Source organism: Cebus imitator, unplaced genomic scaffold, assembly GCF_001604975.1.
Source record: "Cebus imitator isolate Cc_AM_T3 unplaced genomic scaffold, Cebus_imitator-1.0 Scaffold769, whole genome shotgun sequence".
In the NCBI taxonomy this organism is placed as follows: Eukaryota; Metazoa; Chordata; class Mammalia; order Primates; family Cebidae; genus Cebus; species Cebus imitator.
In genome coordinates, this window is record NW_016108084.1 from 373,291 (window position 1) to 380,830 (window position 7,540).

A 7,540-nucleotide genomic window follows, 5' to 3' on the forward strand; every position below is an offset into this window, starting at 1 on the left:
CGAATACGTTCTCCAGCTTTTTAACATTTGTTATTTCTATTTATGTTATTGTACTGTCTATGTCTTGAAAAGTTGTTGTACTTACTAGTTTTCACTGGTTAATCATTTAGTCTTTGTATTTAGGATGAGTTCTTTATACATCACAGTTTCAGTGTGATAATATTGTGTTTTTCTGTTTACTTACTATTACCAGTAAGTTTTTACCTTTAAGTGATTACTTAATGCTCATTAATAAAATTTCTTTATGTGTGAAGTGCTCCCTTTAGCATTTCTTGTAGGTAAGGTCTGCTGTTGATGAAATTCCTTCATTTTTGTTTGTCTGGGAAAGTCTTTTTATTATTATTATTATACTTTAAGTTCTGGGGTACATGTGCAGAATGTGCAAGTTTTTACATAGGTATACATGTGCCATGATGGTTTGCTACACCCATCAACCTGTCATCTATATAAGGTATTTCTCCTAATGCTATACCTCCCCTAGCCCCCCACTCACCAAGAGGCCCCAGTGTGTGATGCTCCCCTCACTGTGTTCATGTGTTCTCATTGTTCAACTCCCATTATAAGAGAAAACATGTGGTGTTTGGTTTTCTGTTCTTGTGTTACTTTGCTGAGAATGATGGTTTCCAGCTTCATCCATGTCCCTGAAAAGGACATGAACTCATCCTTTTTTGTATCTGGATAGTATTCCATAATGTACGTGCATCACATTTTCTTTAACAGTTCTATCATTGATGGGCATTTGGGTTGGTTCCAAGTCTTTGTTATTGTGAACAGTCGCGCAGTAAATGTACGTGTGCATGTGTCTTTATAGTAGAATACTTTATAATATTTTGGGTATATGCCCAGTAATGGTATTGCTGAGTTAAATGGTATTTCTAGCTCTAGATCCTTGAGGAATGGCCATACTTTCTTCCACACTGTTGGAAATAATTTACACCCCTACCAATAGTGTAAAATCGTTCCTATTTATGCACATTCTCTCCAGCATCTGTTATTTCCTGACTTTTTAATGATTGCCATCTAACTGGTGTGAGATGGTATTTCAATGTGGTTTTAATTTGCATTTCTCTAATAACTAGTGATGATTATCACTTTTTCATATGTTTATTGGCTGCATAAATGTCTTCTTTTGAGAAGTGTCTGTTCATTTCCTTCAACCACATTTGATGGGATTGTTTGTTTTTTTCTTGTAAATTTGTATAAGTTATTTGCACATTCTGGATATTAGCCTTCTGTTAGAGGGATAGATTGCAAAACTTTTCTACCATTCTGTGGGTTGCCTGTTAACTCTAATGATGGTTTCTTTTGCTGTGCACAACTCCTTTGTTAAATTAGATCCCATATGTCAATTTTGGCTTTTGTTGCCCTTGCTTTTGGTATTTCAGTCATAAAGTGTTTGCCCTTAACTATGTCCTGAATGATATTGCCTTGGTTTTCTTATTTCTATGGTGTTTATGGTTTTATGTCTTACATTTAAGTCTTTAATCCAACTTGAGTTCATTTTTGTATAAGGTATAAGGAAGGGGTCCAGGTTTAGCTTTCTGCATATGGCTAGCCAGTTTTCCCAACACGATTTATTAAATAGGGAATCCTTTCCCTGTTCTTTGTTGTCAGGTTTATCAAAGATCGAATGGTTGTACATGTGTGGTGTTATTTCTGTGTCCTCTGTTCTGTTCTATTGCTCTATATATATGTTTTGGTAACAATACCATGCTGTTTTTGTTACTGTAGTCCTGTAGTATAGTTTGAAGTCAGGTAGTGTGATGCCTACAGCTCTGTTCCTTTTGCTTAGGATTGTCTTGGATATATGGGCTCTTTTTTTTCATATGATGTTTAAAGTAGATATTTCCAATTCTGTGAAGAAAGTCACTGGTAGCTTAATGGGGATTCCATTGAATCTATAAATTACTTTGGGTATTATGGCCATTTTCATGATACCAATTCTTCCTTTCCACGAGCATGGAATGTTTTTCCATTTGTTTGTGTCTTCTCTTATTTCCTTCACCTGTGCTTTGTAGTTCTCCTTAAAGAAGTCCTTCACACCCCTTGTAAGTTGTATTCCTAGGTATTTTATTCTCTTTGTAGCAATTGTGAATGGGCGTTCACTCATGATTTGGCTCTCTGTTTGTCTGTTATTGGTGTATAGTAATGCATGTAATTTTTGCACATTGATTTTGTATCCTGAGACTTGCTGAAGTTACTTATCAGCTTAAGAAGATTTTGGGCTGAGATGATGGGGTGTTCTAAATATACAGTCATATCATCTGCAAACAGATACAATTTGACATGCTCTCTTCCTGTTTGAATACGCTTTATTTATTTCTCTTGCTTGATTGCCCTGGCCAGAACTTACATTATTATGATAAATAGGAGTGGTGAGAGAGGTCTTTCTTCTCTTTTGCTGGTTTTCAAAAGGAATGCTTCCAGTTTCTGTCCATTCAGTATGATATTGGCTGTGGGTTTGTCATGAATAGCTTTTATTATTGTGAGATACATTCCATCACTATCTAGTTTACTGAGAGTTTTTAGCATGAAAGGCTGAATTTTGTCGAAGGCCTTTTCTGCATCTATTGAGGTAATCATGTGGTTTTTGTCATTGGTTATGTTTATGTGATAGATTACATTTATTTATTTGCATAGGTTGAACTCGTCTTGCATCCCAGGAATGAAGCTTCCTTTATTGTGGTGGATAAGCTTTTTGATGTTCTGCTGGATTTATTTTTACCAGTGTTTTATTAGGGATTTTTACATCGATGTTCATCAGGTATATTGGCCTGAAATTTCTTTTTTGTGTATGTGCCTCTGCCACAAAATAAATAAATAAATAAATAAATAAATAATAAATAAATAAATAAATTTGGTTTCCAGCATCATCAATGTCCCTGCAGGTGACATGAATTCTTCCTTTTTTTATGGCTGCATAGTATTCCATAACATATATGTGCCAAATTTTCTTTATCCAGTCTTTTATTGATGGGAATTTGGGTTGGTTCCAAGTCTTTGCTATTGTAAACAGTGCCACAATAAACATACGTGTGCATGTGTCTTTATAGTAGAATAATTTATAATCCTTTGGGTATATACCAAGTAATGGGATTGCTGGGTCAAATGGCATTTCTAGTTCTAGATCCTCACTGAATTGCCACACTGTCTTCCGCAATGGTTGAACTAATTTACACTCCCACCAACAGTGTAAAAGCACTTCTATTTTTCCACATCCTCTCCAGCATCTTTTGTTTCCTTTTTAATGATTGCAATTCTAACTGGCATGAGACGGTATCTCAATGTGGTTTTCATTAGCATTTCTCTAATAACCAGTGATAAGATTTTTTTCATATGCTTGTTGGCTGCATAAATGTCTTCTTTTGAGAAATGTCTGTTTATATCCTTCACCCACATTTCATGGGGTTGTTTTTTCTTCTTTTAGTTCTTTGTAGATTCTGAATATTAGCCCTTTGTCAGATGGGTAGATTGCAAAAATTTTCTCCCATTCTGTAGATTACCTGTTCACTCTGATGATAGTTTATTTTGCTGCGCAGAAGCTCTGTAGTTTAATTAGATCCCATTTGTCAATTTTGGCTTTTGTTGCCATTACTTATGGTGTTTTAATCATGAAGTCTTGACCCATGCCTATATTCTAAATGGTATTGTCTAGGTTTTCTTCTAGGGTTTTTATGGTTTTAGGTCTTATGTTTAAGTCTTTAATCCATTTTTAGTTAATTTTTTGTATAAGGTATAAGGAAGGGATTCACTTTCACTTTTCTGCATATGGCTAGCCAGTTTTCCCAGCACTATTTATTAAATAGGGAATCATTTCCACATTGCTTGTTTTTGTCAGGTTTGTCAAAGATCACATGGTTGTAGATGTGTGGTATTATTTCTGCAGCCTCTTTTCTTTTCTGTTGGTCTATATATCTGTTTTGCTACCAGTATCATGCTGTTTTGGTCACTGTAGCCTTGTAGTATAGTTTGAAGTCAGGTAGCATGATGCTTCCCATATTGTTATTTTTGCTTAGGATTGTCTTGACTATGTGGGCTTTTTCTGATTTTATATGTAATTTAAAGGAGGTTTTTCCAATTTTGTGAATAAAGTCAATGGCAGCTTGATGTAGATAGCATTGAACCTACAAATTACTTTGGACATTATGGCCACTTTCACAATATCGATTTTCCTATCTATGAACATGGAATGTTTTTCCTTTTGTTTGTGTCCTCTTGTTTCCTTGAGCAGTGTGGTCTGTAGTTCTCTTTGAAGAGGTCCTTCTCATCCCTTGTAAGTTGTATTCCTATTTTATTCTCATTGTAGCAAATGCAAATGGGAGGTTGTTCATGATTTTGCTCTCTATTAGTCTGTAATTTGTTTATAGCAATGCTTGCAATTTTTGCACATTGATTTTGTATCCTGAGACTCTGCTGAACTTGTTCATTAGCTTAAGGAGGATTTGGGCTGAGACAATGGAGTTTTCTAAATATACAATCGTGTCATCTGCAGAGAAAATTTCACTTTCTCTCCACGTAACTAAATACCATTTATTTATTTCTCTTGCCTGATTGCCCTGGCCAGAACTTCCGGCTGTGGGTTTGTCATAAACAGCTCTTATTATTTTGAGATACATTCCATCAATATCTAGTTTATTGAGTTTTTAGCATGAAGGTCTGTTGAATTCTGTTCAAGGCGTTTTCTGCATTTGTTGAGATAATCATGCAGTTTTTGTCATTGGTTCTGTTTATGAGATGGATTACGCTTATTGATTTGTGTATGTTGAATCTTTAATCCTAGGGATGAAGCTGACTTGATCTTGGTGGATAACCTTTTTGGTGTGCTGCTGGATTCAGTTTGCCAGTATTTTATTAAGAATTTTAACATCGATGTTCATCAGTGTTATTGGCCTGAAATTGTGTTTTTTTTTTTGTTGTGTCTCTGCCGGGTTTTGATATCAGGATGATTCTGTCCTCATAAAATCGGTTAGGGAAGATTTCCTGTTTTTCTATTTTTTGGAATAGTTTTAGAAGAAATGGTAGCAGCCCCTCTTTGTACCTCTGGTAGAATTCGGCTGTGAATCCATCTGGTCTTGGACTTCTTTTTGTTGGTAGGCTATTAATTACTGCCTCAATTTCAGAATATGTTATTTGTCTTTTCAGGGATTCAATTTCTTCTTGGTTTAGTCTTGGTAGTGTGTAAGTGTCGAGGAATTTATCCATTTCTTCTAGATTTTCTACATTATTTGTGCAGAGGTGTTAATAGTATTCTCTGATGGTAACTTGTATTATTCCTGTGGGATCAGCAGTGATATCACTTCATCATTTTTTATTGTGCTTATTTGATTTTCCTCTCTACTCTTCTTTACTAATCTGACTAGCAGTCTATTTTGTCCATCTATTCAAAAAACCACTTCCTGGATTCATTGATTTTTGAAGGGTTTTCGTGTCTCTACCTCCTTCAATTCTCCTCTGATATTAGTTATTTCTTGTATTCCACTAGCTTTTGAATTTGTTTGCCCTTGCTTCTCTAGTGCTTTTAATTGTGATTTTAGTGTGTCAATTTTACATTTTTTTCTGCTTTCTCTTGTGGGCATTTAGTGCTATAAATTTCCCTCTACACACTGCTTTAAACGTATCTTAGAGATTCTGGTACATTGTGTCTTTGTTCTCATTGGTTTTAAAGAACATTTTTGTTTCTCACTTAATTTCGTTATTTACCCACTAGTCATTCAGGAGCAGGTTTTTTAGTTTCCATGTAATTGTGCAGTTTTGAGTGAGTTTCTTAATCCTTAGTTCAAATTTGATTGCACTGAGGTCCGAGAGACTGTTTGTTATAATTTCCATTTTTTTGCATTTACTGAGGAGTGTTTTACTTCCAATTATGTGGTCAATTTTAGAATAGGTGAAATGTGGTGAATGTATATTTTGTGGATTTGTGGTGGAGAGTTCTGTAGATGTCTGTTAGGTCTACTTGGTCCAGAGCTGAGTTCAAGTATTCAATATACTTGTTAATTTTCTGTCTTGTTGATCTGTCTAATGTTGACAGTGGGGTGTTAAAATCTCCCACTATTATTGTGTGTGAGTCTGTCTCTTTGTTGATCTCTAAGAACTTGGCGTATGTATCTGGGTGCTCCTGATTGGGTGCATGTATGTTTACGATAGTTAGCTGTTTTGTTGCATTGGTTCCTTTACAATTATGTTCTTTGTTGTTCTTTGTATTTTTTTTTTAATCTTTGTTGGTTTAAAATTTTTTATCAGAGACTGGAATTGCAACTCCTTCTTTTTTTTTTTTTTCTTTCACCTGGAAAGACACACATAGAAACAAAATAAAGGGATGGAGGAAGATTTACCAGATTTGCCTGGTAAATCTTCCTCCATCGCTTTATTTTGTTTCTATGTGTGTCTTTGCAGGTGAGATGCGTCTCCTGAGTACAGCACACTGATTGTTCTTGACTCTTTATCCAATTTGCCAGTCAGTGTCTTTTAATTGCGGCATTTACCCCATTTGTATTTAAGGTTAATATTGTTATGTGTGAATTTGATCCTGTCATTTTGATGTTAGCTGGTTATTTTGTCCGTTAGTTTATGCAGTTTCTTCATAGAGTCAGTGGTCTTTACAATTTGAATATGTTTTTGCAGTGACTGGTACTGGTTTTTCTTTTCCATGTTTAGTGCTTATTTCAGGAGCTCTTGTAAAGCAGGCCTGGTAGTGACAAAATCTCTCAGCACTTTGCTTGTCTGAAAAATATTTTATTTCCCCTTCACTCATGAAGCTTAGGTTGGCTGGATATGAAATTCTGGATTGAAAATTCTTTTCTTTAAGAATGTTGAATTTTGGCCCCCTCTCTCTTCTGGCTTGCAGGGTTTGCAGAGAGATGCTGTGTTTTTCAGCTCCATCAAGTCATTTATGTTCTTGTCTAAACTGGTTACTTTAGTTAACAATTCGTCTAACCAATTTTCAAAGTTCTTAACTTCCTTGCCTTGGGTTAGAACATGCTCCTTTAGCTCAGAGAAGTTTGTTATTACCCACCTTCTGAAGCCTACTTCTGTCAATTTATCAAACCCAATCTCCATCCATCCAGTTTTGTTCCCTTGCTGCAAGGAGTTGTGATCCTTTGGACAACAAGAGGCTTTCTGGTTTTTGGAATTTTCAGCCTTTTGCAATAATTTCTGCCCATCTTCGTGGATTTATCTACCTTTGGTCTTTGATATTGGTGACCTTTGGATAGGGTCTCTGAGTGGATGTCCTTTATGCTGATGTAGATATTATTCCTTTCTGTTTTTTAGTTTTCCTTCTAACAGTCAGGTCCCCCTGCTGCAGGTCTGCAGGAATTTTCTGGAGGTCAACTCTAGACCCTGTTTGCCTGGGTATCACTAGTGAAGGCTGCAGAACAGCAAAGACTGCTGCCTGTTTCTTCCTCTGGAAGCTTCCTCCCAGAGGAGCACTCACTAGATGCCAGCCCGAACTCTTCTGTATGAGGTGTCTGTGTCGGCCTCTACTGGGAAGCGTCTCTCAGTCAAAATACACAGGCGTCAAGGACCCACTTGAGGAGGCAAT